The sequence below is a fragment of the Hydra vulgaris genome, chromosome 13, assembly GCF_038396675.1.
Source record: "Hydra vulgaris chromosome 13, alternate assembly HydraT2T_AEP".
In the NCBI taxonomy this organism is placed as follows: domain Eukaryota; kingdom Metazoa; phylum Cnidaria; class Hydrozoa; order Anthoathecata; family Hydridae; genus Hydra; species Hydra vulgaris.
In genome coordinates this window covers 36740995-36757607 of record NC_088932.1, presented here as the reverse complement: position 1 = coordinate 36757607, position 16613 = coordinate 36740995, and the positions used below count along the sequence as shown (strand labels likewise).

Genomic DNA, 16613 nt, shown 5'->3' with positions numbered 1-16613 from the left:
TTCAGATTGGCATTAGTAAATCATTCAGACAATCTGCTAACACGTTGGCATCAATAGTTTTAAAAAAAGATTTAGCTGCGTTTGAACCGAAAAATGATTGTTATACAGTAAAAAGCGCAATTGATGGCAAAAAACATCTTCTAAACTATAACGGTAATACTAAAGGATATACTTGTACATGCCCTGCTAGAAAAAACTGTTATCATATAGTATCAGTAAAATCATTACCAAACGCACCCCCAGATATATCAAAGCCAACATACCGCTTTAGCAAATTAAGAAAAAACAATAACCATGAAACTAGAAGTGGCAGAAAAAAACCGAGACCAAAAGACAGAGAACTAAGTATTATAGCTGCTGACAATTCCTTAGAAGTATCTAATCATTTGCCTCCAAAACATTCGACACCAAAAAAAACAAAGTTAAACACGACGGAAAATACTTTTACTTTGTTGGCAACTTTAGATAAATTCAAAAACAATACAAGCATAGAAGTTTCTACCGAGAATTTGAGTAGCATAGATGATAAAAACAATAAAAGCCTAGAAGAAAAAACAGTTACAACTTTTATAGCAGATTTTAGTAATTTGCCACAACTGGTTCCCTCAGCTGAAGAGTTAAAAGATCCGTCGCTGAATGAAAATGAACCCTTAACATCAAACGTAATTGATCAAGTATGTTTGTTGTTCTTAAAATCGTTTGAGAAAATCAAATATTTTACTTAGATTATTTTAATTATCGATATTTAGTAAATGGAAACATTGCACAACTTTCAATTTATGCACCAACATGACGTATTTAACAAAGACTTTATTTTGGTGAATATAAATACAGATATAAAAAGAGGCAAACATTGGATATTAGGAGTGATTTCATTAAACAACAATTATATCTGCATTTTTGATTCACTACGACTAAACAATAACAGACGAGAGCACTTTGTAGAATTAATGAAAATAACTCAAACTTCATCAACCCTTGCTCAATCAAAATTAGACATGAGTAAATTTAAATTCTATAACAGTCTAGATTGCGAACAACAAAATAATAGTTTTGATTGCGGTGTTTATGTTATATTGTGGGCTTATCAAATAATAAAAGGTCAAAAAGAATATGTGCCTATAGCAGAAGCAAGAAAGTTTATAAGGTATATCTACTGTCTTGGAGAGATCTCAATTACGTTTGATCGAAAAAAAGTACTAGAGAAGCAAATATTAAATCTTATTGTAAAAACTCGAAACAAGTTAAAAGTAAGCATTTGTATAACAAAGAGTATAGGTATATTTGACATGGTGATGTCAAATATACACCAACAAAACAAAGATTGGACAATATGTGCTAAATATTCATGCAAAGGAGACAATAATCATTCGCTCCAACATTTATTATGTGTACTATGCAGAAAATGGTATCACGATGGCTGCGAAAAAAACAGTAGCAAAACTTACTTTAAATGTTCATTGTGTTTAAAGGCGTAGTATACATAAAAACTAACTATGACGCAAATAGAAAGTTCATAAAAACTAACTATGACGCTAATAGAAATTCTAAGTTATAGTTGTTTCTTACATAAAAAACATTCTTACATTAAAAACAAACTTATTATAAAAACAGTTTTGTTACGATTATTATACTTATTTAAATTTTTGTTAAGTTGTTTTATTGATTTTTGTTAGGGTTTCTGATTAACAACTACACAGACATTCTGCGTAATGGCACTTATCTTAGAAAATTATTTTGAATCAGTGTACTCAGCGGGTTCTTTGTCATTGTTGTAAAAACGGTTTTATTGCATTTTATTCTAGTGCAGTCGGTTGATGCTTTTTTACGTAACAATATTTCACTGCCGGACACCAACAAATCCTTTTGCACAACTTAAGTTTATATATTCCTGTATGTAAAACAATCGAGACACAAACCGTTAAGCGAATAAAATTGGTTAAATTGGTCTTTAAAGATAAGAAAGATTTGTGTCTTGTTGACGCCATTATATTACGTCACGGTCGTAGTAATAACCAAATTCGGACGAATAACGGACGAATAAATAAAAACATGGCACGTTGTTAATGATTGAACTTTGCAATGACATCGCAAACGGTGGACACTTTTTATTAACGACTATAAATAATTTTTTAAAGAGTGAAAAAAGAAAAAGAAAAATCAATAAATCAGGAGATATTTTGCTTTAGTTTTTCAAAAATATAATCAATTATAAAGAAAAAACGAAATATCTAAAAAGAAGAAAAAAGAACGAACTATTTGAAAGGATATAAAATAAACTACAAAAGTAACGAAAATAATAATAAACAAAAAAAAGTTTAAAAATGAATGAAAAAGGAAAGAAAACATTCGAAAATTTGGGAAAACTTGGCATAACAAGATTTTATATTGTTTTTACTTTTTTCATATTTCGTTAGTTATTCATTTCATATTATGATTTATTTTAAGGTAGTTTTATTTAGCTATGCAATGATGTTTTCCGTTATGTAATGATATTTTCTTTTCTTTAGTTTTTAGTATATGTAGTGCATATAGCTTTACTTATTATTTGTTGCTAATCATTAAAATCATTTGCTAGTTATTTACTCCATCATGTTAGTTTTATAAAGTGTTTCTTTTTTTCTTTCTATGTTTTATGAATTATTTATTGTTACTAGTTTGCTTGATTGCATTATTATGCTTTGTACTTTTTTAGCGGTAGCTTTGTTTGTAATGTTTATCCCTTTTTTTGGTTTTTGTTTTTCACAGTGTTTTTCTGTTTTTGTTTTTTTTGTTTATTGTGTTATTGTGTTATTGCACAATATATTATGGTTTTCATATTTTAACAATTATGATTAACATATTTACTAAATCTATATAATTTTTTTAGTAGTAGTCGTTTTTATGTCATCGTTAATTGTTACGTTTTGTCAATTTTTTACTGTTTGTAACTGTAGCTATGTATGTATAAATGATTATTGTATAAAACGTAATATTGATTTATTTTATTTATTGTAATTACTGTATTACTATTATTATTATTATTACTATTAATAATATAATTATTAATATTACCAAGATTATTTGTATATATGTAAATTATTTTTTTAAGGTATTTACTTGTATGCTCTGTATGTTGTATTACTCTGTATGCTTATTTCGTGATGCGCTTTTCATTTCTTTCAGTTTTAATAACAATCATGTCTACCAGTAAAAGAAGAAAAATAGAGCTTGTTGATGTCACACAATTTCCTGAGGTACTTGTTCCTGTGCGTGATATCAATTTGGAATTGTGCATTTTGTGTCAGCGTGTTTCACCGGAACCTCTTATAATTCCCAAAGAGGCAGGTTATAAAACTCTAAGTGAAAACTTGATCGAGTTCGATAATCATGAAGCTTTGCCACCAACTATTCGCTTGGATAAAATAAGTGATGGAAAGGAGTTATTGCACGCATTAATTGTTAATAAGGCAAAGTACCACAAGCTTTGCCGAAACAAGTACGACTCTCAGAAACTGCAGAGAATCATTGAGAGAAACCAAAATGTGCAAGATGATTCTGAAAACGCCCAGAGCTCTGCTAGGTGCATGCGATCCTCATGTAAAGCAGTTGACATAAAAAGTTGTTGTTTGTTTTGTGATGGTGAATCTGTGACAGGCAACCCCTTAGTACAGGCAAGCACAAAAGAAATTGGCCCAAAAGTGTATGCTCTAGCCATTGAAATGCAGGACACAAATCTGCTTAACAAAATAGCAAACCAAGATTTCATAGCACTCGAAGTCAAATATCATAAAGACTGTTACAGGGGATTTCTCAACAGAGCCCGCAGTCATGAGCGCTCCTTTAGCAATGATGAACACAATCTCTATCGATTGACTTATGGCTCTGTCATTGCGGAATTGGTTAGTTACATGGAAGAGATGTTTATATATGGTACACCATCCCCTGTTTTTAAGCTGTCTGACATCAATAAACTTTGTGCAGATCGTATGTCGAGTCTCGGAGTTCAGTCTGAGTCTATCAACCGAACTAGACTGAAGGACGATTTAATTTCCTTAGTTCCTGGTTTGAGGGAAGACAAGTGTGGTAAAGAAGTCATCTTAAGCTTTGAGCCAGATGTGGGTAATGCCATACGTGATGCTTGCAACTTCAACGATATGTCGGACGGTATTTGCATTGCTCAGGCAGCTGGTATTCTCCGTAGAGATATGTTTAGAGAGTTTCCCAAATTCAGCGGCTCGCTTATAGGCGACTTTGGATCTCGTGATTGTGTGCCACCTTCCCTTGTAAATTTTGTTAATACTCTTTTAGGAGGCTACAATATCGACAATGGTTCACCTGCTTCCGCACCCGAGCAGGAAGCTGCTTATTCCATTGCACAGTTAATTCGATTTAATAGTGTAAAGCGTAGCAGAGCCAACAGACCTCAACAAATACGTCATCAAGCAAACCAAGAAACTCCATTGGCCGTGTACCTTGGTTTGATGATCCATAACTGCACTCGGAAAAGATCAGTTGTCGACAAATTGAATTCTCTAGGTTTAAGTATTTCATATGACCGAGTTCAAGAAATTGAATCAAGTTTGACTAATGAAAAGTGCAAATTTTATGAGCAAATAGGTCATGTGATACCAAGTTGCCTGTCTGAAGGTGTTTTTACAACAGCTGCGATAGACAATATTGATCACAATCCATCTTCAACTACATCTAACGATTCATTCCACGGCTCTAGCGTCACAATTATTCAGCATCCGGATACTCCCCATTCAAATTCAAAATCCACTTCAGATGGACTCCTTTGGTCTAGGAAAATCAATAGCAAATTGCCGGATACATACACCACTCTCCCTGCAACGAATAATGTTGTTTCCGAACCACTAATGACCACCGTGAATGCATCACCTATTGCTAGTGATCCAATAACCATTGAGCAGTTGACACCTTCGCTAAATTCTGTGCAGGAGTCTGTGTATAACACATCAACAAATAAAACTTCATTCGCTGCTTTCCATGCGGAAAGAAATATGCATCCAGCAACCTTTCCATGTCATAACATACTATTGCCATTGCTAACAGATCACATTCAGTCTCCAGCAACAGTACGCCATTTGATGGATGTAATAATAAAAATAACGAGTGCTGTCAATAACAAACAAGGTGCTGTTATAACTGGTGATCAGCCCGTGTACGCAGTTGCAAAGTATATACAATGGAAGTTTCCGGATGTTTATGGAGAGGATAAAATAGTCATTATGATGGGTGGACTCCATATTGAAATGGCCATTCAAAACATGATTGGAAAGTGGTTGAAGGGCAGTGGTTGGACTGAAATGTTTATAAAAGCAGAGGTTGCTAGCATTGGAAGGAGTGAGTCGCTGCTTAAATCGTCGCACATAAAGAGAACAAGATATGCGCACGAAGTGAGCCTGGCATCTCTTTTCATTCTTCGTGATGAGGCGTATAAGCTAGATTGTAAGGACTTTGTTGAGTCATTGGAAGAGTGGATTTCCAGGAAAAGCAACAAATCTAATCAGTTTCTTTATTGGCAAACCGTTATGGAGTTGGAGAGCCTGCTACTGAGTTTTGTGCGCAGTATTCGCGAATCAAACTTCGAGGAGTACGTGCGAATGCTAAAGCAGATTGCTCCGTGGTTCTTCGCACTTGATCTAACTAATTACTCTCGCTGGTTGCCGGTTTTCATCAAAACCTTGGAAGAGCTACCTGTCCGACACCCTTATGTGTTTGAGGAATTCAAAAAGGGCCACTTCACAAGTAGGAAAACTAACGCGGACTTCTCTGCCATGTCTGATGACCAGCTTCATGAACAGAACAACAAATTGATCAAGAGTGACGGAGGAGCAATCAATGTACTTCATAACGAAACTGCTCTTCTTAAGTGGATGGTGGCTGGTCCAGAAATTTCTCGAATGATTAATGAGTTTGAGAATGAAGTTCGCAGTTCCACTTCTTTGGGTTATCAACACCGTCGCCATCATGAAGACAGAAATAGTTTTCAGACTCGTTATCTTCATCACGTGTCTGAAGTGGTGAAATCTATGCGCGATGATGGGAATCCTTTTGCGGAGCAGTTACTGCAGACAGCAGACAACCATAAGATTATAATGTCCAATTCAGCCGAAAAAACTGTTCAAGAAGCCAAGATCACAGGGCAACAGCAATACAACGAGTACGTAGCTGACCGTCTTGTGTCCAGACAAAAGTCAATTCATGAGCCTTTGAAAAGAAACAAATTTGAACTGTTCCACAGTTTGAAAATTCCAGGTTCCAAACATAAAACTAAAATCGCTGATCTTAAACATGACTCCAACTACTTTTGTAAAATGTATGTAGCAAGTCAAAATCGTGTTAGTGATATAGAGGATTTCTTTTCACACGAAAACAACCGTTATCCGCCGTCAATTTCTGAATTCGGAAGGAAGCGTAAGGCCACCAGCAAATCAGATGTCCTCATTTGTTTGGAACAGTATGGTAGCGAGAAACAACAAGACTTCAACCTTGACTATAAGGTTTCTGCTCTGATTGTTGATGGTGCAGCACTCGTACACATGCTTCACCCGAGATCGTCAAAGACATTCTCTGACTACTGCGAAAATGTGATTGGACCATTCGTGGACAGACTTCTGAGATCCGTGCAGCGCCTTGACATTGTTTTTGATCGGTATGTCCTAAAAAGCTTGAAGTCCGAAACACGGGAAGATCGTGGATCAGGGCAACGCATAAACGTCACAATGGGTACACTTATTCCAAAAAAGTTTGACAAATTCCTATCTGTGGACTTCAATAAGACGCAACTGTTCGGCCTTATTTCCAGATTCGTTTTAACGCAATCCGTAGTTGGAAAAGTTATTGTTTGTACCATTGAAGAAACTGCATGTGCCAGTCAACAAGATTTAGATGTATCGTCCATATCTCCTTGTAGTGCTGAAGAGGCAGATGGCCGTCTTTTGCTCCATGCTAATCATGCACTGAAAAATGGCAACTTAACTATAACTATACGCACTGTGGACTCCGATGTGGTCGTTATAGCTCTCTCTGTGTTTAGCCAGATGATTGGAGTGAAAGAGTTGTGGATTGATTTTGGAGTTGGAAAAGGAAGACGAATGATAGGAGTTCACCATCTACATCAACACATTCCAGATGGTGTATCGTCAAATTTACCATTCTTTCATGCCTTCACCGGATGTGACACAGTATCAACATTCTGTGGGATTGGAAAACGAACGGCATGGAAAGCGTGGATGAACTACCGAGTAGTTGATGCTGCATTTCACAATATTTCCACGTCAGACTTAAAAAATGATGTCTTAACTGATACGGCAATGAAGGCCATTGAGCGATTTGTAGTATTGATGTACGATCGATCATCAACCGCTGCTGGCGTAAACGAATGCCGCCGTATACTCTACACCATAAAGAATAGAGCAATTGAAAACATTCCGCCGACTGCAGACGCTCTTCTGCAGCACACAAAGAGAGCAGCACTGCAGGCACACTTATGGAAACAATGCTTGTCTGCTGTTACTCCAGGATGTTTACCCACTGAATGGGGATGGAAAGATACTGCTGATGAGTGCTATACACCACTTTGGTGCACTCTGCCGGAGATTTCTCGACATTGCCAGGAACTGATTCGTTGTTCGTGCAAAACTGAGTGTAAAAACTGTTCATGTAAACGACATGGTTTACCATGCACTAAGCTGTGTGCATGTAACGGCTATTGTTACAAAGAAACAAATGGTGATTCATATGAAGAACTAGAAGTTGAAGAAGACCCGGAATTCGACCATGTTCTCCAGATCTCCTTCCATGACGAATTGTAATCCAAAAGTGTATTGTAATTATGTAAATACGTAAATGTATGTAAATATGTAAATATGAGTTTCTTGTTACATCATCGAACAAGACGGCGTTTATTTTAAGTGGATGTCACTACTAGTTCTAAAGTTATGACCATTTAAAAACTTTCAAGATGGCCGATGGCAGCCATCTTGAAATTTCAAAACATTGATTTCAGTCAGTTTTATGTAACTTTTCTCTTAGAACAAATCGATGTTTATTTGAAGTGGATATCACTACTAGTTCTACAGTTATGACCATTTAAATACATTCAAAATGGCCGCCATTGGCCATTTTGAATAATTCATCTGTAAAACGATTCCAGATGCATAACAAGTTTGTGTCTCGCTATTTTTTTGTTGTTCATACCGTCCACTATCACTATGCAAAGTTACACGCTGGTGTCCAGAAGTGAAATGTTTTTATGATAGCCAGCTGCACTATTCGGGTTTTTGCTTGATAGCTTTGCACTTTAATTTCGAATTTAAATTCAATTTAACACATTCATATAATAGTTATAAAATCCTATTTGAAAAACTTAAGAAACAAGGTAAAAGTAAATTATTATTCAAATCTTTTACAAAATAAGATTGGCAATAATAAAAAAACTTGGGATGTTATAAAAGCAGTAATAGGAAAGAAAAAGATTGATCCAGGTAATATCCTGCCAACCATTCAAATACTGATAACAAAAACATTGTTATTAATGAAAAGATTGCTGAAAGCTTTAACAAGTATTTTACAAACATCAGAAACACACTAGCTAATAAAATAACTCAAAGTAAAAAAATATTTAAATCATATTTAAAAGAAGTTTGTAATGGACTTATCTTCTGATGAGCTTTGAAACGCATTTAAAACAATACAATCAAAAAAAGAGTCCGGGCCTTGATGACATTAGCTCTTAGGTGGTTAAAAAAATTTATGATGTTATTGAATATCGCCTATTGGGGATATTCAATAAACCATAATTTCTTTGTGTTCAGGAAAAACTCCACTAAAAAGTGGAGATTTTCCTGAACACTTAAAATTAGCACGCGTAGTTCCGATATATAAAAGCGAAGATAACTCTACTTTATCAAACTATAGGCCTATCTCCATACTATCATGCTTCTCGAAAGTACTAGAGAGCATAATGTACAGTAGACTTTTTTCGTACCTCCAAAATCACAATATCCTTTTCAGTAACCAATCCGTATTGGTTACTGAAAAGGATATTTAAAAAGACCATTCAACTGAACATGCAGTAACAAAATTAGTTAACGAAATTTTGAATGGGTTTGACGAAAATCAATATACACTTGGAGTATTTATCGATTTGTCAAAGGCGTTCGATACAGTGGATCACGAAATCCTCCTATACAAACTTAGTAATTATGGTATAAAAATAAAAATCTAAAATGGTTTAGTTGCAATCTAAACAATCGGAAACAAGCTTTATATCGCGAGGTTAGAATTATTTTGTATTAACTCCATGTTTTTCCGAACTGAGAAAATCAAATTCAAAGTTCTTAAAGGACCTGTTAACCACTTAAACATAAAAGACGTAAACAAATTAGATTCATATTAATTTCCCATACTTGCTACCACAGTTTAAAAGTAAATACTTCAAAAGATATAATGTGCAGGTATCTGAATTACCACACCCTGATTTGGAGATAGAACAATATAATACACACTTATTTTATAAAATACAATATTATTTTGTTCTATCTCCATTTTTTATATAAAAATATAATACAAATTAGTATTTTGTATAGCAAGGTAAAGAACTGTTTGGCATATCTCTGTTTTATTGGAATAAAATCTTACTTTAACTAGTAAAAAAATTTTATAAATGCAATATTTATAAAGTTTAATTATCTAAAGTATGTACCAAGATTTTTACAAAAAAATAAAACTTTGGTTGAAATAAGCTCCAAGAACATATTATCCAAAATACATTTCACAGTGAAATGAATTTCAAAGATTAAATTCAGCAAGGTAAGCACATCTGGGTTATTCATTAAAAACAACAGTTTCAATAAGAAGCCCATTTAACACCATAACATAAACATAAAACATAAATATTTTGACATTAAAATAAATTATTTTAAAATACTATAATAAAATGTTATGTCTACAGCAGGCATATACTTGAACATACTTTGAAGGTCCTTAGCTTTATCATTAGAAATGTGAGCACACTGGTTTAAGACAGAAGCCATTGGTACAACTGCAAGAGGTCTTGCCACAGCTAATGAAGATCGTGGATTGTTAGGAAGACGCTTAATTCGTACTTCTGAACAAACATCAGTAAATGACTTTCTGTAGTATATATGATCTGAAAACTCTGCCCTGTAAACCAGATGCTTTATTTGGGTATAGAGAACAAGGTTATAATTAAAATAGCCTGCAATAGCTGAAAAATGCTTAAAATCCTATCTTTTCATTTTGTAGACAGAAAAAGGATTTCTCTTTTGAATATTAGCAATTGCTCTGATTAAACCAAATAGACTAAATATTTCAAGAGGAGCTAGTGCTCTATCAATTTGACTATGTATATTGTCAACCTCTTGTATACTAGAATGCCCTGATTCACAGAACTTTTGCTCTATTACCCTGATTTTTGGGTAACATATCAAAAACTCATGTAAGGCAATGGACATGTGACTATTTCTATTTTGAGGCACGCAGGAATCAAACCATAGTATGAGTTTATTAACATCTGGGTGGTCAGCAATTGTCTTCTCTAGCAAGCATGTTACACTACTTGCGAGGTCATTTCCTGCACGACCTGAAATGCCTTCATGCCAAAGCATACAATAACCTTTTTTATTTAGGGAGCAATGCCCAGTTAAATTATAAGCTGAGAGTTTACGTTTGTAAAAAAATGCTCCTATGTTTGATTTTGGTAAACTTATTACATTTTCAAGGTCAATGCATACTACAGCTACATTTTTATCCTTAAGTTTGCGGTCTTTTTCACGTTCTGCTCAATTTTCATTCTTCAACATTAGATGTTTGGAAAATTTTTGGGTTTGCTCCTCAGTTAGATTTACTACATTATGGTATTCAAAACATGTATCACATAAATCAGTTTTTGGCTTTTGAAATTCAATGTTAAAGTCATGCTCAAATATGAATCTATACATATGCTTCTTAACAGGGGCAATATTCTTTTCTTTGCAATAGGTAGAGTAAAGTTCATACATTTTATTAAGATTTAAAAAAGCTTCAAAATATTCTTTTTTTGTTCTTTTACGACAGTAGTGTGATCGTACACGTGGAAATTCATTGATATGATCTTTAACACTTTGTTTTGATCTTTGATTAACAACCTTTTGGGTGTGTTTCCCCCATTTTGAAAAGGCTGGGCGTCCAGTAGCATCATTCTTGTTTTCATGATGATAATAAACACTTCTACTACTTATATTTAAAGTAGTGAGGTAAAATTCTTTACAAACTCGAGTTTGCAAATCACCAACAAAAAAGCTGTAATAAAATGAATATGCTTTTCGCGAATTTTCATTGATGGTTCGATGACGTTTCTTCTGGAGTCCTTCAGTAGTTCTACTGTAGAAATGCTTTTTTTGGGTATCATCCATAGACCAAAAATCAGAAAATATGTGTGCTCGTTCTTCATCACTGATATGTTGTCTACATTTAAATTTACAAGAATTTAAACAGTCTTTTTTTGTGGTTACAGACTTGCATAGAAAATTTTCTCCTTTTCTATTTTTATAAGCTTGACCAGATTGTCTCAACTGCTTTCTCACATTCTGTATCCAAGTTTTAGGGGCTGACTTTCGTTTCCTAGTTTGGCCTCTATGTGGGGGCAGACGACTAGCTGATGTGCACCATTAGGGTATCCAAGAACAGTCAGATCAGTTTCTAAAAAAAAAAAAATATATACATAATAATAAACAAATAACAATAATACCCAAACCATGAACAATATATAAGAAAGTTCAAATAACTATGATCTATGAAAAAAAAACATTATATATATATATATATATATATATATATACATATTTTACCTTCAACGTTTTGTTGTAATTTTTCAACAAAAAAATCTACCGCGGCTGCCATTTTGATTTTAACGACTTTCAAATATAAAACAGATAAAACGGAGATAGCACATTATAATTTTAATTTATAAACTGCAGGTGGAACTGGAGGTGGAACAAAATGCAATGTCAGGTATATTAAGAAATAATTTATTTTTTACTGATTTGGTAGTAAAAAATAAATATTTTAACTATAAAAAGAAAAAAAATTTATATAACTCAAATTTTTTGATTTGTAGAGATAGAACAAAATAATTCTAACCTCGCGATATTACAATAACACTTACACTTCCATTGAAACCATTACTTGTGGCGTTCCCCAGGGATTTATTCTAGGTCCTTTGCTTTTTCTTGTCTATATTAACGACATATTTTTATCTTCTCGTATATTGAATTTTATTCATTTTGCTGATGACACCCAAGCTTTCTACATCCACTAAAATATTAAAACTATTTTTAACGCAGTAAATTAAGAGCTAAGCGATTGGTTGAAGGCCAACAAACTTTCATTGAACATTGAAAAAAGCAAATACATTCTTTTCACAAAACCATCAAAGTCAGACACATTACCTTTAAAACTCCCGGATATTTTAGATGACAAAACAAAACAAAATTAAAAAGAGCATTTTCTGTGAAGTTTCTAGGAGTCATTCTAGATGAACATATTAGCTGGAAAGAGGATATCAAGTTGTTAGAAAATAAAATATCTAAAAGCATTGGAATCATGCATAAAACTAAGTATATTTTAAACAAAGTATGTCTAAAAAGTTTATTCTTTGCATTTGTTCATAGCTACATTAGCTACTGGAATGCTGCCTGGGCAAGTACTTACCAATCAAAACTAGCCTTAGTCTATAAAAAACAAAAGCAAGCATGCCGCATATTTACAAATGGATATGCTAGTGCTAAAAAAATAATGAAAGAACGGAGAGTTCTTAATATTTATGAACAAAACATTTATAGCATCCTTCAGTTTATGTTTAAATTAAAAAATAATTTTGTCCTAAATATATTCCATAATTACTTATAAGAACGGAGAGTTCTTAATATTTATGAACAAAACATTTATAGCATCCTTCAGTTTATGTTTAAATTAAAAAATAATTTTGTCCTAAATATATTCCATAATTAGTTGGAAGTAATTATGGAATATATTTAGGACAAAATTATTCAATAAGTTTATTGATCATAAATACGAAACAAAATATTCTAAGCAGTACTACTATATTCTATAAATGTCTTTGTGACAATCGAAATTCTCAATATCTAGAAGAGGACCACAATTGTGGAACTCATTTCTCACAAATGAGATTAAAACGATAAACTCTTTTCAACATTTTAAATGCGTTGTTAAACAACAGTTACTTGACCTCAACATTATTGAATAAATCTCTTATTTTTAAAAAACTCTTACACGTCTTGAAATTTTTTATTTATTTCCACAATAGCTAAAAATGCTTATGGTTATATTTATAAAAATGCATTTAATTGTATTTATATTAATAAAGATATATTTATTTGGCTATTTTAATCATAAGAGTTTTATATTTATATATATTTAAATATCTTATAACTTGTGTTTATCTTATATTTAATTGATATTTAATGTAAAATAAATTAAAATTAACGGGGAAAGATGATAAATCGTCTTCTGCTCGCTCCAGTCGATTTGTTACGTAAAAGGTTTTGTAAAAAAAAAATTTATATTGACGAAAAAGATTATATATTTATCTATACCTATCTAACATTCCGCAGGTGTGAAAATGCATTGTTGCTGTTGTAAAAACGGTTTTTATGCATTTTGATCGGGTTTTTGTTTAATAACTCAGCAGGTATTAGTCGGGTGACATTGCGCGTGTCACCATTCGACTCAGAATTCAATTCTACATAAGAAAAAGTCTATCTGCGAAGATATAGAACGTTTCCTTGTTTCATTTCGATATAAATGTGCATTTTAGGGACTACCATTAAAAGTTGTTTTTTCTAAATTTAAGTGTGTGTGTGTGTGTATATATATATATGTATATATATATATATGTATATATATATGTATATATATATATATATATATATATATATATATATATATATATATTTGAACACTGTATTTGTAAAACAACCATGATTTAATTAAAACATGCATGATGATAATTAAGACAACCATGATTTCCTATTAAAACATTTAGCGCATGTGTATATTAGATTTTCATTAAAACATGCAGCGAAATTCTGTTTGCCAAAGTACGCGAAAATTTGTTTTGATCGTTGGTTGTTGATCAAAGAAAAATTCAATTTTAAAACTTCATTGCCGCGAAAAACTCAATCTGAATCTTCTTGCCGCGAAATTCCGTTTTCCAAAACATGGGAGATATTGTTGTAAATCTAATCGTTGATCAAGGAAAAACTCAATCCGAAGCTTCATCGTTAACAGGAGTTAATCGAAACACAAAACAATATATTTTAAAAAGGTACGATCGAACGAATTCAATACTTTCTGGTTCTGAGGTGGCGCTCGTCACGTTATTTATAATGTAGAGATTAGAAGAAGTAGGTTAAGGACTATTGTAATTGTAATTGTGAAAATTAAATACAATTACTCATTACAATACAATAGTATTTTATTGTAATATTACAGAAACAACAAAAAAACTTTACTTTGGTATTGAATTGCTGCGATGAAAAACAATTACAATAAGAATTGTATTGCTTTTTTTTCTAACAATACAATAAAATTCGAGAACTATTGTAGTGTTTTAATGAAATAAAATTACAATTACTATTGTATTGTTTTGATGAAAACAATTGCAATAACTATTGTAGTGTATTACTTTACATTAAAGTAGAAAAGCTAACGTATTTTAACGTATTTATATTCATCTCTGACGAACTTACTATTATTTTTGCTATTTGTTATTTACGGATTTGCAATATATTGCAAATTTTATTTTTTACATATTTAGTTTTTGCATCACCTGTCTTCTTATGTATTTCTAAGCTCTAAATGGCCGCAAAATATTGCCTGTCTGATGATAGCCTTACTATTATGAAAAATAACATTCATAAATTATTTTATTCACCCCTTTTATTTTTTCCTCTGATTTTAATGCTGCAAAGGAACTTAAAATATATATGAAAACTAAGTTTAATAACACAAACAGTTAAACATAATAATTCTTCTTAAATAAAAATGTTAATGTCTTTTATTACAATAACAATATATTGTTATTGTATTACAAAGACGAATAACAATATTCATTGTTATTGTAGTGGGTCATTACAATACATTTTTATTTCAGATATTGTTTTTGCTTTATAAAGATGAATTGCAATATAATATTTATTGTTGTTGTATTACAGAATTACAATAGTTGTAAATCACAAGTATTGTTATTGTTTCTAAATTAAGTTAATACAATAACAATAATTATTGTTACTGTTATTGTTTACATTACAATTACAATAGTCCTAACCCTAATTGTATCTTTTTTTTTACTATTTTTTAGCTAAATTTTCTATTTGATTTATTTACCATACTTTATATTATTTTTATAATCTGCAGGGGTTCTATAAAAAGATTAGGTTAATATTTTGCCATCCATATCTTTTTTGAGCCTCTGTCGGTTTATTATTTATAATATACAGACAGGGGCTCTCTTATTACCTAATAATCTAAAAGAACAATTTATGTCATTTTTTTTACCTCAACTCAGTCCTGTTGAGAATAAATGTTATAACTAAACCATAAAAAAATTAGTGGTACATACTGTAGTTTTAAAAAATATAATTAAAAATTATAATAGCGGAATGAAAGCATTTAACTTTTTGAATACTTTAATTGTGATACTTTTGTATTTTATTTTGGCATCAATAAATGGCAAAACAAAATACAAAAATGGCATTAATTAACCGCATTTATATTCTACGCAGGTTAAAACTTATATATAAAGTATTTTATTATTACAAAATTTTTATATTTTTAAGCAAATATGTTATCTATTTTCAATTTTATCTAGACGTAAATGCCATTTTACCCGAAACGATATGTATGAACCCGAGTACAAGATATCCTGTTGAAGAGTCATCATTACGTCATTATTATTTTTAAATATTTATGTAAATAACTTATTTATTATATTTCGAAAAAATGATTTTTTTCTTAAGTTTGCATAGAAATTTATGCTATATTTAACAATACATAAAAATGGATGTCACTTTTAATAAATGTCTTTTTCCTGAAACAAATTTATTGTTAATATTAGATTTAACATGAGTCCACAGTGTGTAAATTTAAGTTTATGGATTAAATACCCGGAAATATTAATGAGAAATACAATTATTTATTTTTTACTTTCACTATTTATTATTTACTTGTATAAAGCGTTATAAAATAAAAGTAATACGATATGTTGTTAACAGGCTTTTGAAAAATAGTTCTTTTGGGTTTAAATGGGTTTTAAGTCAACTTTTAACTCTGATGTTTCTACAATACTACAGTTATGGATTTTAACCAGAATGCAATTTAAAATGAAAGTCTGAACAATCATTTATTTCTTGAAACAACTTTTTTTAAAATGACATTCAAAAACTTTTTTTGGATCAGGCTCAATTGCACTAACCTTGCGGTGAAACTTCTAAAGGCGCATCAATAAAAAGTATATACACACAAACCTCTTTTTATGCGGTCCTTTTTCATGCGATACTTTATTTGTGCGTTTTGTTTTATGC

The 16613-nt window shown here is 31.7% G+C and overlaps 1 long non-coding RNA gene across 1 annotated transcript in view; it reads left to right on the top strand.

The window, feature by feature from the left end:
• The window catches only part of LOC136089504 (uncharacterized), a 71440-nt gene extending 55470 nt beyond the window's left edge, over positions 1 to 15970 (top strand). The window contains exon 3 of the long non-coding RNA XR_010643114.1: positions 15902 to 15970. This is a non-coding gene — a long non-coding RNA (uncharacterized LOC136089504). The remainder of the gene's footprint in view (positions 1 to 15901) is intronic.
• Positions 15971 to 16613: the final 643 nt, after the last annotated feature.